The sequence below is a fragment of the Anopheles coluzzii genome, chromosome 2 (assembly GCF_943734685.1).
Source record: "Anopheles coluzzii chromosome 2, AcolN3, whole genome shotgun sequence".
Lineage (NCBI taxonomy): Eukaryota > Metazoa > Arthropoda > Insecta > Diptera > Culicidae > Anopheles > Anopheles coluzzii.
In genome coordinates, this window is record NC_064670.1 from 104,972,072 (window position 1) to 104,993,885 (window position 21,814).

Sequence of the window (21,814 nt, forward strand, 5' to 3'; positions counted from 1 at the left end):
CAGACACAAACCCAACGACTCTCAATAAATTTACCATGCAAGTGCTGCCGCTTCTTGCTTTGCCTTCGGAGCCAAATATGGCCACGTGCACGCAGTCGATTAACCTCTCACAAAATAATATTTATTGCCCTTTTGGTGCACATTCACCCGCGGTGCCGTGATTTGGTTTCGAAAGAGGAGAAGAGTGAACAGAAGAAGTTGGACAAAAAAAAACTCCACGCGCATAAACCGGTGGCAACTAACGACATTAAACGGAGGCATTTCCCATCCCAAAACCGAAACGCACGCGCCACTGCCATGTTCAATCGCAATGTGTAAACAAACAATTACAAACAAGCGACGAGATTTTCCCTCGCACCGTGCCGGTTGTTCAATTTCATTCATTTTCCTTCAGAATGACAATTTATGACCTTTTTTTTTTTGTTTGTTTGCACTGTATTTGCGCACGCATTTTCCCAAAATCTCAACGCGTAAGATGCTGCCATTCATTTGTGAAAAGGGGGAAAAACTGCACGAAGAAGACACTCTTTCACATATTGCACCGCTAAAGGGGTCTGTGTTAATTGCACAACCGAAGCTGCACAGTGCGCGGTTTGGGCGCATCCTGCGTGTGCTTTACAGGGGTTTACACACACACACAAAAAGGGATTTCAGCGCGTTGCATTTCGGTCACGGTTGTCACCCCTAGCATACACAATGGGACCGCTTATTAACTTTACGCTCACTTCACGGGCGGGCGAGTTATTTAACTCTTTGCGCGCGCGGGGAAGGAACTCTGCAAAACACTGTCTCCCGGAGGAATTGAGAAGTTGTGGTCACGTGCGAATGAATAGCAAACGGAAGGCAGGGTGTGTTGATGTTTTTTTTTATTTGATTAGGACACCCGACCGCAAACAGGTCGATTTCCGTGCGCGTTAAAGGACCGTTGGCTGCGGTTTGTTTTTTTTTTCTATTTATACAGCGATAATAATTTCGCACCGACCGGGTGAAAGATTTATGCTTTTTTTCTTCTTTTAATTTGATGTTTGTTTTGACGGGAAGTGAGATTTTCTGTTTTTGTTCAACCCAAAGATACACTACGTTGGGAAATGTGCTCAATTAAGGATGATGATCCACGGGGATGATGGAAATTATGGTGTGCAAACACATAAATCACATTGTTTAAGCCTTGGGAATATTTTTAAATGTTGATAGACATTATCTAGTATTACAGGGCTTTTCATGAGTTCTCATAGCTGTGGGACACTTTATTGACTCTTTCATACGCGAAATAATCTTAATGTAATGTGAATTGGATTCTATAGCACCCTTTTATTTGATTCCAACCAATTTCCAACGTAGAGTCCAATTTCCAACATATGAAGTTCACTTCCAATAAGAATCAAGTAAGTTCCCGACAACTATGAGAACACCTGGAAAACCCTGTATAAAATTATGATTTTTGTTTGTAAGAGCATCAAAAATTTTGAATACAAATATTTAAAAAAAAAACTTGATCAGTTCGTCGCTTAGTAGGCATTTAAATGTAGCGGAACATTTAACTATGATTTCAATCTCCTATCTGCAAATAGCACTATTGATGATACTTGTTCCGATAACTTTGCAGTGTCATGTGAAACCCGCTGAAAGCCCCAATTAACCTCTATATTCCCTCCCAAATTGCTTAATTGTTTTTCGAACCTTCTTAAGAAAAAAAAACAGCCGCAGCCTAATATCCAAAGCCTAATTAAGACCTACCAATCTTGATTGAATCATTCAACGATCGGCATTCTAATTACATCATCATCCGTCTAAAAGGTGTCTCCCGAGCGTCACTTCAAAATTATCATACACTGATTACAGTGGCCAGCCCAAGCCACAGCACCGGGGGAGAGGTTCGTCGCCATCATTACACAAAAAGTGTGAATTTTTTCACTCGCTCAAATCGACCCCAAATATTGAGTAAGAGTCACAGCAACGGCGGCGCGACCTTCTACCGTTGACACAATAAAACACAATCCATCTCACACCGGAGCATCGACCCACCGAATGTCCCGGGGGGCCGTAAAACCTTCCCACAAGAGAAAAAAAAATGAAGCCAAGAGGAAACCAAAACAAACACCGCCTTATCATTAAAAGGCAATAAAATCAACAACAACCCGGGCGACGCACACACGTTTGCGTCCGAATTGCAAATTGCAGCCCCAGCAAAACCCCGGGACTGCCCTTTTTGGCACCAAATAAAGGGTTTCCTCTCTACATCCCGGGGCCCAAAATGTGAGCAAATACACACACACACACACACACACGCCCAGATACAAATACACAATTTTAATGGTTGATGATCAACAGCACTGCGGTTGATCAGGCGGTTCTGTAACGGCTGCAAGACCAAACGGGAAATACGGTCGTCGCGAGGCCGCAAAATACAACAACCCAACCGGAAGATTACGGGAATCGCAACATTTTTCAAGCCAGCACCCATCCCAACCGCATGCATGCGGCTGCTGGAACAACATGCTCGAAATGTCGATTCCGCTTTCGATGCTCTCTTCTACTCCACAAACCCGGAGGGCAATCGAACGGAAACGCCAAACTCGAGCGCAAAAAAAACAGTAAAGAAAATAATCCAAAACGACACCCGATCCAGATTCAATCCGCTCGATTTGCGGATTTCGTAATGTACGTGTTGTGCGGGACCGTGTGTGAATGTGATGGAAATTTCGCACCAGTCAAATAAAGTGCAATCTCTTGCGCTTTCTCCCTCCGGCTGCTCCTGCCGATTGTAGCGGGCGAACCGATGTAGCGGCGAAATTTATACAACAAATCTGAATTTTGTCTTGTCCTCGGTATGACACAACAGCAGCAGCAGCCATTCCAGCATCCAAACCGACCACCGGGAGGCCCAATTTCTTCTACCATCATCGTCGTGGCGCGTGTTGCATCTGCACTCTGCACCGTTATACACCGGGGGAGAAGGAGGGGGGGGGGGGGGACAGCCAAAAAGGGCTGCTCGAGATGGATGGGAAAAATCCCGAGCCAGCATAGCGGAGGCAAGTATTATGGATACACGCCACCCTCGCGCCCACGCTGCCCCAGTGCACTGCTTCTCGCCGAATATTCGCATCGCATCTCGCATCTTATGCAACACCGAAATCGGCACATGGCGTCTGTTAATCGAGCGGGTGCTCGAAGTTTTGGGTCGCCGGGGAAAAATTAGCTTCACGTTTACTAATTTAATTTGCATTTTTGCATGAGTTCAGCAGCGCGAGCTCGTGTTTTGTCGGCTTGCACTTTCTTTCATTATGGCCGCCGACGGGCGTGCGAGGGGCTCGCCGCAGCCTCGGCGGATGATAAACAAAACCAAAGTATTTCACGGCACAGGAAAAAAAAGCAAGAGAATGGACCCAAAACTTGGCACTGTTTTTAGGAGCAAGTGTACACGGTTCGACGATTGGCCGGTTGATTGGCGTTGGGCGACTGGGTTGGCAAACGGGACGGCGACCTACAGGCGGATGCTGTATTCGTCTCAGATGTACGCGATTTCGTCCACCGTTCGACGATCTCACGGTTTGTAACGGTTTTTGGGGCTGAATGGTATGGGTTAGATACAGGAAGTGTTGATCATCAGATGATCAGGAAAGGAATCTGAAGAAGCGAAAATGGAATGTCTCGAGAATGATGCAAATAACGCTCTACTGATGTAGATTTTTCGAAACTCATGTTTATGTTCATGCTTTTTTGCTGCTCTTGGTTCCAAATTAAAGACAATATTCAATATTTTTCAGTCTAATAAACAACACACGTTAAAAGATAAAAAGATGTAATAGGAAAGGTAAAATGAAAAATATTATAAAAAGAAAACCAAAATTTAACACCAATTTAATAATACACAATACAATTATCTAAAGGCCGGGGGACATTCATTGTCCGTACTCGCTAGTGTAGTTTTGATTTTCACAAGCGCATCTGCCGGCAGCTGGTGGAAGCTTTTTTTTTTTGTCATCGAGGGAATGGGCTACCGGATCTCGAATTTAAGTAGTTTTTCACCGGTTTTTGATGCGTAAATGGCTGAAATACTTCACCTATCAATTACAATGCTTTTCCAGTCCAGTAAAAGTAAAAAACATGGAAAAATAACATATTTATTGAAGCGGCTCCAAATTGTTTGGCAAAATGCTTCGGTCAGCCGTCGCCAGATGCGCTAATGAAAATCGACATTACACTAGCGAGTACGGACAATGTTACCCGTCCTTTAAAACTTATAAACTGGAGACGAGGAACTCTCATTCAGTGTCATGAATCTGAACGAATCTTTGAAATGAATTAATTAATTTCAATCTCAATGTTGAGGATGCATTAATCTCCTTAGATTCATAATTCTAAAATAATTCTGATAATTCTTGATTCTCCGATTCTCTGTGGATTTATTAATTTCTGAAGATCATCAGAGATCTTCAGAGACTAGAGATGCATAATAACAGCTAAAGGGATTCATGACTCTATTAAGTTTCATAGATCTATATAGAATGATGAACCGTATAAGATACATTCATATTCTGGGACGGTCCCGTACAGCAGTGGTCATGTCCGTCGTGAGTTCAAGACTGATATGAACACTCGTACCCGTCCTTACGTAGCAAAGTTGATTATCTAGCTGCGTGATACTAAACAAGTCTCGAAAGCCTGTATAGGCGGAAGGAATTTTTGGAGGTTCACGAATCTTTAGAGATTCAATCCGAGAATCATATCTCTCATTGCTGGAGATTCAAAAGAAATTGTATAGATTTATGAATCTTTGAAGATTTATGAATCTTTGGAGATTAATTAATCTTTAGAGATTCAAAAATCCTTGGAAATTAAATAATCTTTGGAGATACATGAATCTTTGGAGATTCCTGGACCTTTGAAGATACATTAATCTTTGAAGAGTCGATTCCAAATTTGAGTCACTAATCACTGAAGACAAGAGGTATAAATGAATTTCAACGAAAGATTACTGAAACCCAACACTAGAGCTTTCCTGTGATCCATTCTAATTTTGCCACACTCAAAACACCATGCTACACTTCATCTTTCCATTCACTCAAAAATATTTACAAACCGTGTATCCTTCCCACAAATTAGAACCGCAGCAAAAACCCCTATTTTCACCTCATGTAGTACAGCTCTCCTCACCCCTCCGACGCACCACCCACCACCGTCGTGACCACCGTGCGTACGTGTCATACGCTTTGCAGACGCGCGTGTGCACATGCCAACCACATCAACCTGACGCGAACCTTGCCGACATGTCGATAAATTGATTTTGCAACAGCCCCAGCAGCAGCAGCAGCATAGCGACCACAGCCCCGCTCTAGGAATGCCGTACCACTGTGCAGGCAAATGGGGAAACACACGGCACCGAACGCTGCTGCTACCACTTGTCATCATGGGCCCACCGAAAGACCAGCCAGAAAGGGTCATTTAATACTCCCACGAACTAACAAACGAAAAAAAAACACACACGCGCCACTGTGGTCGACCGATGGCACGAGCGTTGTACTTGGACATTGCTCGATCTCGATCTCGATCGACCAGATCTGCCAATGCAGCAGCAAGAATGTCGAACCGTTGTGTGAGTGTATGTGGAAAAAGGGAAACGAAACAGGGAAGGAAAAGTGTTCTCCCGCTGGGCCACGGGGCGACGACAACCAGAAATCGCGCGACGGTGGCGGCGATCGTTCAGTTCGACGCAATCGACGATCAAGTGATTTTTCAGCCCTTTTCGCGGCTACAGAGGAAAAAAATGATACCATGACACACACATACAGTTTGCAGCACAACATAACCGGTCGATCAGATGTATGTAGCAGCAAAATGTAAAACAACAAGCCAACACACACTCTCGCATCGCATAAATCGCCAGCTACACATTCGGTTCGATTCCTTTGGGAGACCGTATCCGTATCCCTCTGGACCTGGCTGGCAGGCGCACGCAGGCCGGCGAGTGAGAGTGAAGTGCAGTTGAGGCAAACCCGATTGTGATAAAGCAAGCAAAAACAATCAACCCCCTGCTATCGTAGATGCTAAATTGGTATGGCATTGGCTGCATCGAGCCTCGTCTAGTGGCTGTAGGTGTTTAGAGCTTTCCTTCTTGTGTTGCTAATAATTATTTACCGGTCGGTCGAACTTCAGGGAATTCAAACTCACCAGAGCTCAGCATCCTTCTTTTCACTTTCTCGCGCACCATCGATCGAAACCGAACCGCCCAAATCTTGCGAACGATCGCCCAAAAACGGAACGGTTTCGCTTTCGTTCGAAAGTTACACACACGGGCGGCGGGACGACGAAAACAGAATTATGGATCTGCCATAATTGACTCAACACTTTCGCTATTAACCATTCGTCACCTTGGGTAAGCCGACAGTTGCAAACGTAAAACCTTACACACACATATACACATCGGATGCAACCTTAAAACAAACCGCCCTGCTTTCGGTAGCGGATGCTAAAAGTAACACCCCGAACGTCCGAAACCCAAAAGCGTCTCTGCTTGCTGGTGGGTCATGGACCTAAAAATCACAAAAAACAGAAAGTGCATGTAAAAACTATAGCAGCATTGCACTGTACAAAAAAGAAGGCCCAGTTCCATCTGGTCACGTAGAACACGTAGCAGCAGCAGGTTCACAATTAAATTACAATAAAAATCATCGCCCCAAAACCCACGGCCACGGCGGCGACTACAGACAAAGTGAAATCGAAATCACGAAAAAAAGGGGATTTTCTCGTTACAATCTCCCCCGAGGGATGCAACCAACGACGGACATGCCGTGGTGTAAATGCACTCAGTGGTACGCACTCATTATAAACTCACCACGGCCACATCACAACAGCGTTGTCGTACCGGCACACCAAGAACATCCGTCGCGGTTGCGACGGCAACGCGGAAAGAAAGCAGCACCCGTTTAAGGAACCGTCGGCTGGTGCTGGGAGAAGGTGGAACAACACGCACAAAAAAAAAACCTTCACCAAAACACATGACACAAATATACCCCACCAACCAGCATTTTGCATGCGGAACTGTATCAATTACACGACTGCAATTGAGCCGTTCGTACTTGGCCGGAACATACTCATCCCGTCCCGAATCCTGCTCCAAAAAAGGGCAATCCTGCAGCAGGTTGCAGCCAGCAGCAGCCGGCGCGCAGGCGGTTTTCGTCCAAATTGGTGCAGTTGCTGCCCCCAACTGCCTTCCTCAACACGCAGTTTGTGCCCGTATATAGAGTGTGGGCCAGTGGGCGGGGCACTAACTAGCCGACAGGCAGGCCCATTCCGCGTGATTATGGGTCAAGATCAACCCGGTTCGAATTGTTGCTGCGGGGTTTCTTGCTTCTTTTTTTTTTTTTGGCGCGCTGTGTATGATATACAGCCTTCGCGCCTTCCTGCACGGGGTGAGGTGGTGAAAACCGGCCGGCTCACGGGCTACTGTCCAACCGGTGCACGGGCGCGCGCGTGTGTGTGTGCATGTTGCAAAGACAGTGGACAGCATAATGGTATGCACATGTCATGCGCGTACATGATCGCGCTGACAGCCGAACCGAGTAACGAAGGGTGGCGAAGGGGACCATGCATGATACGTTTGATTAGATACCTGTTTTGCTTTCGCATTAGAATGGGTAACCCTTCGGGTTGAGAGACACGAGTCGGCTGGCGAAAGAATTTCTGTGGGTGTACAGGTTGAGACATATTTGAAAAGTGAACTATTTCTGAGTTTGTCGACGGACTTGGTCTATTTTGCACTTAATTTATGTATCTAAGTAGGGTTAGTACATGAAACCAATAGTGATGGTAGCAGCAATACCGCACAAACATATTATCCATACGATAATAAAGAAGAATTTAAGGGATTATCCATGAATGACGCTACGCTTAATATGTTTTATATTACAAATTACGAGAAACTGAGGGCTCCATCCATCAATTATACAACATCAACATAATTTTCAAACGATAAATTAGAAGAAACTAAGGGGCTATCCATCAATTACGTAACTCCGAGATTTTTAACCTTAATTTTAACATTGAAGATTTTTTTAATTTTTAACCTTAAAAACAGTGTTGAAATTTAAATCAAACAAATTTTCCTCATAATAATTATGAAAAATCTAAGGGCTTGTCTAAGAATAAAGGTACACAAAAATATTGTATGTCAAATTATGAGAAACCACGGGTCTATCCATCAAGTGTGCCTTACCAACATATTTTTTTATACAATAAATTGCAAGAAACTAAGGGGCCATCCATTTATTACGTAATCCCAATATGAGAATTATTAACCTCAAAATCAGTGTTAAAAATGTAAATCAGTTTTTAGATTACAGTATAAGGATTGTAGTATCACCATTAAGACCTACTAGGATGTGAAATGTCCTGTTTTATGTCTGCACACCTAATCACACATCAATTAACTGGTTATAAATATCTTATAATAATGAAATACTCATTAAAACCGTTTCAAATAAGATAAACATTGTTAAAATATTTCACATCACTTACATTACAAAACTGTACAAACAATATCGGCTTTGGAACGGAACTAAACCAAGCCAAATTAAAAACTTTAAGCATCATTGCCAATTATATTACTGTAGGTACATTTACTGTAAAAATTACTTTCAATAATTGACTCAAAAATATCATTTTCGACCCACAGAACGTTCCAGACAATCTTTCCAAGCCTATCAGCAAGATATGAAAGGAATATCAATCCTCTATTTCCTGATCGAGTAAGCTTTCCGCTTTAATACTTTAACGCTCTTCCTCTCGCTTTCATCGGCAGATATTTTTCCTTTCTACAAAAAAAAACAAACTTTCCCCTTCCAATGGCAAAACACTGCCCCAAAAAAAAAAAAAAGCACACCCCAGTGTGACATCGATTTGAATTAACTTTTTCATCGCCCACGATTATCGACAAATCGGTAGAAAAAAAAATCGCACCCTTCCTTCCCACAGGTGTGTGATATCGCGCGTTCCCCCCCCCCCCCCCCCTTCCAAAAGAGGCAATTGCACGAATTGTAACAATTTCACCATTCCGCAAAAAACAGCCACACGAGATTGCAACTGGTGACGGCACGGAGAGCGGAAGGATGATCGCCAACTCAACTAATGCATCGCGGCTTGAATGTTAAATAGAATGCGCCCACTGGCACGAAAATTCCAATTCCGAATAGTGAATAGTGTCCCTTTTTGTGTTGTTTGTTTTTCCTAATCCTTCTTCTTCTTCTTCTTCTTCGTCACCACCACCACCACGGCCACCACACAAAACGTGTTAAAAGCGGTGCATTGTTCCCGACCGGCACACGATTACCCATTGACCCAGTCACGAGAGTTTTGCACGCGATCGCCCAACGCGACAACACTCCCACCATCATCCAGAAAAAGATTCCACCCAAGATATCGCCAACCCTCCCTCCCTTCTCCCCCAAATCTGCCAAAGGGTTCGTTGACATTGAACGAGCTGCGGAGGAAGAAATGAAAGGGACACCACCCAGGGCCACGCGTGAAATGATTGAACCGATAATAAAACCGAAAAACGGTACGGCTGCACCTCTTCCCTGATCAATGCTTACTTTGGGGCTCGATTTTCGATTTCGTTTTGGGTGGGCGTGCGGCAGCGGCGGCGGCGGCGGCGGCGGCCGGCGACGACGACGACGGCGGTTTTACTTTCCGATGTTTCCCACACAGCGGGTATCCAATGGCTCTTTCTCGCTAGTCCATTCCCATACCATATCCATCAAGCCGAGCTCATCATCTTGAGGGAGAGATGCCCGGAGAAGAACTGGCCGATCACTCCATCAACGGCCAACGCCGCCGCGCAAGGGTTTCAAGTGCATTCTGCTGCATGTAGCAATAAATCGATGAATCAGGGCCATGTTTGGACAAGCACAACATGGATCTCTCGCAATCGCAGTTTTCAACATTTCCTGTGCACCAAGCACACGAGTGGGCACGAGCAAGCAAGGAAGGTAGGACACACCGAAAGGCGTCGAGAAAGTGCCGCACAAGCGAATGTGACACGCTAATCAGGCTCCAGGGAGAGTTCTCTTCAAGTGCGGCAAGTGGACGCTGGACTCTGGAGAGCGTCAAAAGTTGGGCAGGGGTTCTTTTGGTTGGTTTTGAAGCACCGGAAATAGGGTCAGTTTTGAAAGGGTCATCTTGAAAACTCTGTCCCGTTTTCCCAATCCTCTTTTTTTTGCTGGACAGGAAGCAGAGACAAAATAATCCCACCCGTCCGTCCGAGTTGAAGTGTGAAAGATTCGATTGGAAAATGACAACTTCCCTCCCTGCTCAATTGCTCAAACCATGTTCTCATAAATGAGAAAATATGATGCCGTCGGTTTCGCTGCGTGTCTTGCTGGAATTGCATAATTATCACAAACACCAGCTAGCCGACCAACTCCTCCTGCTGTGCGTTGCTGTTAAATGTTTTTATAACACCTAAATCCACTTAACGCCCTGGCAAGAACAAAAACTGCGCGGCGTTTTCACTGCACGATTGGCCATCGAAACACCCCACTTTTTACAACCGCAATCCGCCAAGCCAAGCTTCAATGGTGCAATCGGGCAGAAACAAAAAAACCATCAGAGATGAAGCATTGGAACGGAATTTTTCCTTCCACGGCCAGTGCCAGTTGACAGTTAAGTACCCGCGGAGTACGTATGATCTATAGCAGCCCGAGCGGGGGAGACGAATTCCTTTCGATCGCTTGCAAATAAATAAAAACCGCGTAAGACAAACACATTCGTTCTACAAAAAGCAGGCGCGTAATGGCACTGTGCCGGCTACACTCGTCGAGCAGAGCCCGGGAACGATCGTATTGATGGTTTGACGACGTGTGGATTTCTATTTCACGCCGATCACGACTCGAGACGCGGTTGGTTCCCTTTTTTTATTGCTTGGTTCATAAGGGTTCTCCTTCACAGACACACGTGTACATTTGATGGGTTGTGCTGGAAGATATTGGTTTAGGAAAATTCCTTATAAGCTGTGATTAGAGATCGAGTGAGATTTTAAATTGAATCAACTTTTTTTAATTCAAGATTCATGGTTAATAATGCATAATGCAATTAGGCCATACGGCCCGTTGAAGATTAAATAAATAATAATAATAATAATAATTTGGAACAAAGTTGGAGCATTGAAAATCACTGAACTTTTTTCTAAGATTGGGGCTCTTCACGATTCTAGTCAGCTTTTTAATATAAAATTTGACAAGTTGGAGGCTGAAATCATGTCAACACTCCATACAAATCCACACACAAAATAAGTCTGCGATTTTCAGTCTAGATTAGTGATGGGAAAAGTTGGCAAAAATCCGGAGTCGACTTCGATCCGACTCCGATAAATTCGGAATCGACTCCGGAAGGTAGGTCCGCGCTGCAATATTCGGAGTCGTTCGGAATCGTCCGGAGTCGCACGGAGTCGCCCGGAGTCGCCCGGAGTCGGAGTCATCCGGAGTCATCCGAAGTCGTTCGGAGTCGTCCGGAGTCGTCCGGAGTCGCCCGGAGTCGGAGTCGTCCGGAGTCGTTCGGAGTAGTTCGGAGTCGTTCGGAGTCGTTCGGAGTCGTTCGGAGTGTCCGGAGTCGCCCGGAGTCGGAGTCGCCCGGAGTCGGAGTCGCCCGGAGTCGTTCGGAGTCGTTCAGAGTCGTTCGGAGTCGTCGGAGTCGTTCGGAGTCGTCCGGAGTCGCCCGGAGTCGGAGTCGCCCGGAGTCGTTCGGAGTCGTTCGGAGTCGTTCGGAGTCATTCGGAGTCGTCCGGAGTCGCCCGGAGTCGCCCGGAGTCGCCCGGAGTCGGAGTCGTTTGGAGTCGTTCGGAGTCGTTCGGAGTCGTCCGGAGTCGTTCGGAGTCGGAGTCGTTCGGAGTCGTTCGGAGTCGTTCGGAGTCGTTCGGAGTCGTTCGGAGTCGTTCGGAGTCGTTCGGAGTCGTCGACTCCGGACGACTCCGGTCAACTTCGGACGACTCCGAACGACTCCGACTCCGGGCGGATCTAGTGGTTCCATTTTGCCGGAGTCGGAACCGAACTAACAATAGTCGGAGTCGGATCGGAGCCGTGGGTGCGCTCCATACAGCACATCACTAGTCTAGATTATTTCAGCATCAAAGCTAGAATTAGATTCGAGTACCTGCTCGAAATAATGGCAAAACAAGGTCGTGTCATTATTCAATCCAAGGTGCATTGAAGAGATCTGATGGTGGAATCTCGAATGAAAGTGTATGTAGTACAGGTGGTCTCATAGCATGTTTTATATAACCAAATTTTAACGTCACTTTTTGACAGGACGGATAAGAACTTTTGCTCAAACAGGCTTGCTGGGAGCTTGACGAATACACAAAACCTTCTTAATATCTTCATTCAGAAGCAGAAGCGATAAAAATCAGCCTTCTTAATACATACACCTTGGGATAAGCCCACCTGTATATTATACTCACTTTGATAACTACTTGAAAACTGCTATACAATGTAAACAGCTGACAGGCTGAATTTTCAGCCTACGAACTATCAGTGCTATATAAAAGGAGAATTGCAGAAATTTTTATATTTAAAGATGAAACTGCACGATAAAATGATCATAAGTTGCATGTTTTCTATTCCTAAAAATACAACAAAAACTACAAAACCTATTCTTCACCTACACGCGATCACTAATCGTAGCTTGAGCAGGCGTGGAAGATCTTTTGTGCCAAATTTTCACCCCATTCATGGCTCTACAAAACAATAATTGCTGCACCGCAAACGACCGTGGGGTACTACCAATGATCGATACTGTACCGATCGGCAGAGTGCAACTCCTGAAGGAAACACAATATGCATCCCAGTGGGCTGAGCGGGAGGAAAAACATACTCAACACACCAATATACCCGAGCGACGAACTGCAGCGGTGGGTCGCCCGCACTGTATCACAAAGCAAATCAGCAAAACTGTGTCGCCAAAGGGGGCAAAAAACCCCCCAAGTATGATTTACAGACTTCAAGCATCAGTTTTCTACTCTCGATCTTTCTCTGCCCGCCCCAAACACAGCTCACGCTTCGTTCTCGCTCGACACAACACATAAACTTCCCTCCCAAATGGGGGCCTCTTTTTCGCGGAGCAGAGGAGAGTTTTTTTTACGATTCGGGTCCCTCTACTCCCCGTTCGCTCGCTCCTGCCCGCCATCGTTGGCATTTAAGATGGCCATCGAGCGAAATCGATTAATAAGCGGCGAAGGCGCAAAAATACTAACAATAATAGTATGTCAAATAAAACGGGGGAAAACAATCATCGGAAACGGTGAGAAAACAGCTTCACTCGGGTCGACCCGGTGCTGCTGCTGCTGCTGATCCCGCAGGGCAGAGCGAAATAAAACTCGGCGCGGAAAACCCAAACCCGATCTCAGTGCAGTGCTTTGCAATAGCATTTCCAATGGTCCTGGGTATGATGGTGCGCTACCCGGCTTGGGCGATGCTCGGTGGCGATTTATGCCGTTTGTTGCGCGAGCGTTATACGAGCCTACCCCGCACAGGCGAACCTCGCCCGGCTGATGAAGCGATACACAGGCGCAGGTTTAAGTAAATATTCATATTAATTTGAATTTTGACTCCCGCGCCCTCCCCTCCGACGATGCCGGTTCGGAGCAATAGTGATTATTTATGAGCGTTAAATTGATTCTACACGTTTGTTGCTGCGGTTTGCCGCAATGGGCGAACTTTCTTAGATCGTACTTATCTTTTTGGAGCATACATTTATGAATAAACTATCGAAATGTTTGTATCGCATCATAATTGCCTAGTTATAACCGGGTATTGTAATTTTATATGGCTCTCAATTTGGTGAAACACTGCTGGATGGAACTACTGCACTTTATTCTAGTAAATGTCTTACTTCATTCGGCGATACTATTATTATTTACGATAATTTCACTGTATTTTTATTCCAAAGTAAATATAAAAAACCATTTCCCACGCCCCCGGGTGGACTCGAACCACCAACCTTTCGGTTAACAGCCGAACGCGCTAACCGATTGCGCCACGAAGGCGACGATGCTGTGACGTACTCGTACGCGGTTTGTTGATATCTGCGACTTGCGATTCGCTGCGTATTTTTTAATTTACGCGCACAATTCGTCGCTATCTATTTTTGTTTGTTTCACACAGTAACGATTGAAAATTGATGTGCAAAAATGTGAATCTCGTGTTGATGGCAAATTCCACAGTAATATTTATTTTAATAATTTTGTTTCAATTGAATACTTCTACATTTTCTCGCTGTTTCATTCATTACTAGCCTTTAAGCTGAAAAGTTAACAATACCAGATCGTTTACTAAAAAGTTGTAAAATAATGCAGACCATTGAAAAATTGCTTTAATTTAAAACAACACAATTTGGAGTTTTTAAATTTCAATAATACTTATTTCTTTTTCTGAATTGAATGATTTTTTTCCATGTGCAAATAACTTTAGTTTGAGCTAGGCTGGATCAAACACTTACCTTTAAAATAATATCGTTTTAAAATATAAAATCTCATTGTCTAGAATCAAAATCTTATAATATTGGCTCAAATTGTCCAAGATATCAATTTTTTCAAACTGTACCTTTCCTATCTTTACGAGCAAACGGTACCAAAAAAAACAAGCCATATTCGTGGGAACTATTCTCAACCCCTTTCCCTGCATATTTCCAAGAAGCGCACATATCTTCCACACATCATGGCTGGCACACTGCACTCAATTCCATGACATTCAACAGAAGCCAAAAGGGTTTGGAAAATATTCTTCACGATAAAGCCAAACAAACCAAACAAACAAATAAGATCCACCTCAGTCGAGCAGCCCTTTAATGCTCGTCGATCGATAATGGAAGCCTCCTGTCAGGGCCGGAGGCCAATATCACAAGCAGTGCATCGCACGTTCCATTCGATCGATTAAAGCATGCTCAAGGGGAATTTTATGGATTCGGCTTCGGCATACCTTTTGCATTCGACTTCCCGGGAGCAGTGGTGTTTCGGTAGCAAACGCGCATTAACCATGGAGTGGACAACAGTTTTCTTGGAAAATCATACAGGAAGAGCGTTCCCCCCCCCCCACACACACACACACACGTATCGGGGGAGCTTCTGGAGCTCATTAGTTTTCAATTCCCAATGTCCAGCTTGATGCTGGACGCCACACAGGCTGTTGACGCATTCGGCACAGGCAGATGTGGCCGTGTTAACCTGCTGTACGGTATTTTTACGGGTTTCCTCCACTCCAGTCTCCCTGTGCTGAGAGTTCGTTTGGGACCAAAGGTGTGCGGTCTTCGAGGATTAATTTATTACACAACGGTAGTGTTCAGCACACCCGCCACACACCATCAAAACAGGAACCAACACGATCCATTAATTTAAACCAGACATTCTTTCGTATATCTCCGTTTGAATATTCTCATACAACTACTGCAAATGCTGGATTTAAACCCGTAGCTGTTCACCCAGACTGAAATATAGCACACCCAAATTGTATGGTAAAACATCGTCCAACGATCGCACCCGGTTTCGCAGCAATACAGTACATATCAAAAGAATAAATCCTGAATAATTGCAACCGTGTGCAACCTAAAAAACGCCCGCGAGCGTTTTTCATACGCCAACAAAAGGTGGTCCCCCCTCAATCCCTTCCCGCGCACTCGATTTGATCTTTATCAAGCAACCGTTTTGCCAATCGCGCGCAGTTCGCAGCATACATAGCCCAGTTTGGGCGAGTTATGCATTTATGCACGATTCACTTTCACTGCTGCGGCAAGCGAAAGCTACCGAGAGCGCGTTCGCGATCTTCCCAGTTGGGCACATCATCCTGCTCGCTTGCTTGCTTGCTACCGCATCCACATATTACCGAAGCATCGAACATCGTAAATAGCGAAAATGCTTCGAGCGCGCGGAAAGAAAAATCTCTACCAGTCCCTGCTGCACTCGTCGACACCCAATAACCTTAGAATCAAATAAGTCACACGGTGTCTAACCATTCGTGGAAATACGGTATCGCATCCCGCGCAGCAACAGCGCCGCAGCAGCAGCAGCAGCAGCAGAACGGACCAAGCGGACAGTGGCTGCCGGTGGAGATCGCCCGCTTAGAAGGAAACGCCCGCTAAACGCCCTCCCAAGCACAGCAACAACAACAAAACGGGACTGCATTGGGACAGATAAACACCTCGCCGTTTCGCTTCCCGTCTGGTGAAAACGCACTCGGTGGGTAGCAAAAAAGTGGTGGCAGGAAGGACGCAAGAGAGTTGCTGCACCCCCTTTGTCAAAGCCTTAACCCTTCGGATGGAAATCGTGTAACCGGGGTCACCATATGCTTGAACCGAAAACGATGTTGCCGACGATCCGACCTCCGGGGTTCGTCGCTTGCCCGGCGCGATCAGTCTTTCGTTCGCTCGTTACCTCCGGGGCTGCCGAGATTTTTTTCTTTTCTTTTTTGGTTTAATTGTACGAAGCGAAACATAAACCATACACCGAACCAGTAGCTGGACACACTGGCACACATCGTCCACAGCTGTAGCCGGGGATGCGAAATATAAATAGTCACCTTTTCGAACGTGTCAATGACATGGGACAACGGAGAAGCAAACGCCACCGCTTAAGACCGCTGACACACACACCAGAGCCCGGAGATAGTAGTAGTTCCGCGACCGTGGTTGTGCTTTGGAAAATGTTCGCCCTCACAAGGAAAGGCTTTTATTCATAAATAATATAATTAATTACGACAAACCAACACAGCTGCCGCTCTTTAACAACGCTGTCATGATATATTGAAGCCTTGCTTTGGAAAGATTAGCTCACAAATTAGGGTAGAGCGCGTGCGATGCGCGTGACAATGTGATGAATCAGCAAAAGTATCCTCACTGAGCCAGTTAGAAGCGTAACGTCCGGCTCATCCCTTATTTCCACCCATCTGCACTGAAAACAACGGCAATAAAAGGCGAGCATAAAACACCACGCTGACCCGGGTGATGGTGGTATCGGTCATTGCACGGTTCACTGCCTCCGAGGCCGTGCGCCGGTGGCCAAACAATCAGATAATTTTATTGGCCGCGTATGAATATATTTAAATTCAATTAACAAATCCAACGGTGGGTTAGAGGAGGTCCAGCAGAGCCGGGCGTGAGGTCCACCACCAAGTGTCAAACCCTGCGCCGCTTGGCCTGCTGCTGCTATGCACACCATCCAAAGCAACACATTAGCCCGGAAAGGTTTTACACACATGCATGCGGTGCGGAAAGTGAATTTTAATGGTACTTAGCTTCGAATGACCAAGCGCAACAGCAAAGGGTAAGCTTGCAACTGCCACCGTATGGCAGCGGAAAGGTTCGAACGCACACGCACCCACCTTTGGGGGGGGGGGAGGAGATGGCTGGTTAGTCGATCCCATCCGAAACATCATTGATAACGCGCCAGCCTGCCTTCTGCTACTTGTCCCCGTGGTGTACGGTCGCTGATTTATGCATCCACGACAAGATCAGCGAATGGATGGCGCGTGCTGAGGGCGCCCGACGCACGCGTTAAAGTTCGCAAGTCTGTGCTGCACCTCCGTGCTACTATGTTGCACGTTGATCATGAATGCGGGATAGTGTTGGGTGTGAAATATACGTTGAAGGTGTAGGATGGAGCTGTTTTGCACATTGTTTTTGCAAAAGAGCTGCTGAAGTGGAGCTCATGAATTGATTTGCTTGTCTTTAGTTTTATTGCCAATAATTCAAAGCTTGTAAAATTTGGCATATGAGATTTGGCATGAGATTTTTAACATGTATTATCTTTGCTTGACTTTTATGACATATTATTAATACTTTGATTCTTTGCTCAAAATAATGGCACACCAAAATTGCAAAACTACTTAACGACAGTTCATCTTCGCCTTCCAAACGATGCCACCTGCAATCATGTTGCTGTACTTGAAAGTACATAACCTAAACGATATCAATTACACCACATCATCCAGACAGCTGCCCCATCCCCTTCCATGCAGCAGTACAAGCTTCCACTGTTTGTAAAGCATTTCCTTCAATTTCCTTTTCATCGAAACCACGCGGCTACGCGAACACCGAGGGAGCAAAACGGTGAGCAGCAGCACCCCCTATCCAGCACCAACCAAAACACGTGCACCAAAGCGCAATGTCACACTGTTTTTGGGGGGCTAATACTATTCAAAACCGAAAGTCACCACCAATCGGGCCACACGATACAGGGCCTTCATGCAGCGCCCGGTCGATTCAACTGAACAGCGTTTGACACGCTGCACTCACGTATCAGTTCGTGACATTGAAAGTCACCCGGCCACTCCACCCCCCGAAGGCTTTTCCTCTGGCAGAGCAGGAAGCTTTCGATCGACCGTGTACCAGCACGTCGTTAGTTGCAAAATTTTAAGGACAAACCGCAAACCCTCCAACGAGGAGGATTTACTCCCGGGGAGGACGCGTACCCTCTACGCTGGACGCGCATTTTCACCCGGGCGCTTGATGAGTCACGTTTTACATAAGTGATAGGCCTGGGAAGGGGGGGGGGGGGAGGGAGGAGGTGTATTGATCTGAGCCCAAAAGGGGGAGGGTGTTGTGTAGCTACTTTCGTAATTAGATGATTTCACCTTCAAACGCGACAGGCAAGTGATCGCAAGTGGTATGTATAATGCAGTGCTGCCCCCCCGTGCACAAGCAGCGCTACGAGAGACCTGCCGTGGTCTGATGCTGCTGCTGTTGCTCCAAAGGATCGGACGAGATTAAACAAGGTTGATGGGGCTGCGCGCACCACAGCTTTACATCATTGCGAGCTGCCAAAACTTGCAACAGCGCCAGATAGCACGTATTTGCCATTAAGAAACCGCGCAAAAGGGGGAGTGAAAGTAAAACCGGGAACAGGATGTACGAACGACAACGGCACAAGCGGTCGGGCGAGGGTGTAACATTGAAATCAATATTTACATGTCGTGCTTCAAACGTGTTGCAATTTGCATGATAATTACAGTTGATTTCGCAGTTCTTCATTGCCAGCTGAAATATGTATTCCAATAGAAAACGTACGCAAGGGTTGCCAGATGAAATAAAATATTCCAATGCAAAGATATTCACGACAGTTATTCTTATTTTTCCAAGATATTATATTAAAATTCAACCTTTGCAAGTATCTCTATATCGTGGCAATACAATCAGGCTGCATGTGTTGAAGATTGACCGAACATTGTATTAACCATCACCCAAAAAGCAACAAAAAAGCTTTGATCGAATAACGTAAGTGTAAGATTAAATATTTAGTGTTAAAGTTAGGGAAAACAGGCTTCTCAAATTTGAAAAAGTTAAACAGTAGTCGACAAAATAAAGTACCTACTACTGACGATTATTTCATTTCTTTCGTGGAAAATTATATGTCCGTACATTATTCGTTACATGCTTATAAATGTGCAGTACCAAACAATTACAAAAATGAGAAGTTTTCCTTAAGAAAAAAAAGGTGATCCAAGTTCGGTTGGTCAAAATCACTCTGACAAAATTAAGTTGCAGACATTCATCATTTCCAATTCATTCATTTCTACTTTAATTCAATTTCCACTAGAGTTGTGCCGTCAGACCTAGAACCACACGGTTCATTCAGTTTATTCGAAAGAAAGAACGCCCTTCGTTCACCTAATTCTACCTTCGTTCATCGGTTCTTTACCAATCATAATGTATTTAATAGTTCACAAAAAGATTGTCTTATCCGTCCAAAATAAAGAACGTTTTGATCCGCCCGGTCGTCCATTTCCTCCAATACAAACATAAACATGGACCGTATGACCAGAACGTTCACAAAAGTAACGTCTCACTCGTCCAAATAAAGAACTTCCATAGGTCTGTTTAATGGTATAGTAAACTAGTTATATTCTATGTGTTAAATGACACCATATACCATATTTTCATCAATTGAAATGAACGAAAGAACCACGATTCTCAAACTTCAATACTGATTTTTTTGGTTTGACAGTTAAATTTGGTTTGACAGTTAGATCCATAACAAACTGAGTGCTTTGATGATTGTTCTATGTTCTTTTTTCTAAGTCTAAATAAATTTTCACAATTTTACACGATATTTGAGAACAATCGGAGGTATGTTGAATGAAACAAATGGATATATGTGCAGGCACTCTGATAAGTTCCTCACTTTAAGTATGGGTAGCGTATTTGGTTCGGTTGGTACACTGCTCCTTACTTGCTGGGTGAACGGATTCAATAATTGTTTCCTATATATCAGATTTTGCGAAGGAAATGTTTTGTTGGCATCCAGTAATCTTCAGATCATCGTTTTAATCCAAGAACTGGCCGTCACCTAAGTTTTTTGGCTTCTTTATTCGTACTACGCCTGAGTAAAGCCACATACCATTTCTGCGAGATACCGTTTAAACTTCAAGGCATACTAGATTTTATTATGAAACAAACTGTCGAATTGCGTGTCGATGTATTGGTGAGGAAGAATAGCATAAGCCCACCTGAAATATACACTCACTTTGAGTTTTATTGAAATATTCACCTTATATCCTCATAATACCTGTTGAAGTGCTTAAATTGTACCCAAAGTACAGACATTATCATGTAAAAGCTCTCGACACAAAACAAAACTTGGTTCGAAAGCTAGCTCTCCACTTGCAGTAATGGATAGTATTCCAACATTGCTAATAGCCGCCTATCCTTTCCTTCCACGCAGCAAAACTCAATTACAAGTTACAAAAACGCAAACCTCGCTTTATGGCGAAAATTGTAATGAATGCAATTTACATTCTGCTCCGTCTGCTGTTTTTCTTTTTTCTTCCCCCAACAAACCACACGACACCGCAAAGCCCCAAAATTACCCGGCACTTGTGTTTTTTAATCGAATTTATTGGTTGATTTCACTTGCATTCACGGCCATCTTCGGTTCTTTTATTTTGTTTAATTTCGCCTTTTAATCCTCTGATTCGCCCTGCTGCCCGCGCTACACCAGAACCCACTTACCTACTTTCCTGCCCTGCCTGGGCGGTAACAACACAGTCCCCCCCCCCCCCCCTCGTGAGCTAAGCTCCATCTTCCATCCGTAGTGGCATAATTTATTTATTTTCATTTTTCATCAACCCGCTGCCGCACAAAGCGACGCGTCCGTCCGATGCGATGCGGCGCACCAAGCGAACCAAGAAAATAAGTCAATGTCAACCCCGTGGTGGATGTGATAAACGCAGCATAATTGCAGTCTGTCTGGTTGCGTGTGGATCTATTGGCGGTGGCGAAGGAAGGACTGATTACACCATACGCAGTGTGTTCGGTGATTGTTTTTGTGCGTAATTTATTGCGACCGAGCCAGAGCCAACGAACCCTCCCTTTTTATGGTGGAGCTCAGCTTTGATCCGTACACTTCAGCGCCAAGATCCCGTACGTACCCGTACACAACGGGAGAGCGGTAGCATTGATTGAATTTTCTTCCAGCTTCCAGCACCACGTCACCCTTTAAAAGGGTAAGCGTAAACGAGGGAGCCTTCGTACTCCGAGAAACGACAATCCCAAAACCACCGCTTTTCACTTTCATTTACCGGTAGTGACACTTTACCGATAGATGGATCTACGAGCGCCGCCACCACCACAGTGGAAATTATGCGTTCCCCAAACATTAACCTACACCGCACGACGGCCCAATCACTCGGCCGATCTCCACAGTGATGATCGATACGACCACGGCACATAAAATTCCACAAAACCCCGATGATGCTAATCTCCTCTTGCCCCGATTGCCAACCCTCTTCTGCGTCCTATTCCTATGCCTCTCAGCGCTGTGACACGATGCTGCCAGCAT

General features: G+C 45.1%; 1 protein-coding gene and 1 non-coding gene across 2 annotated transcripts in view; both read right to left on the reverse strand.

The window, feature by feature from the left end:
* Positions 1–21,814, reverse strand: part of LOC120961609 (uncharacterized) — a 273,949-nt gene that overhangs the window by 209,911 nt on the left and 42,224 nt on the right. The gene's annotated exons all lie outside the window — the stretch shown is intronic.
* Positions 13,962–14,035, reverse strand: Trnan-guu (transfer RNA asparagine (anticodon GUU)). Its single transcript has one exon. It is a non-coding gene; the product is annotated as a tRNA-Asn (tRNA).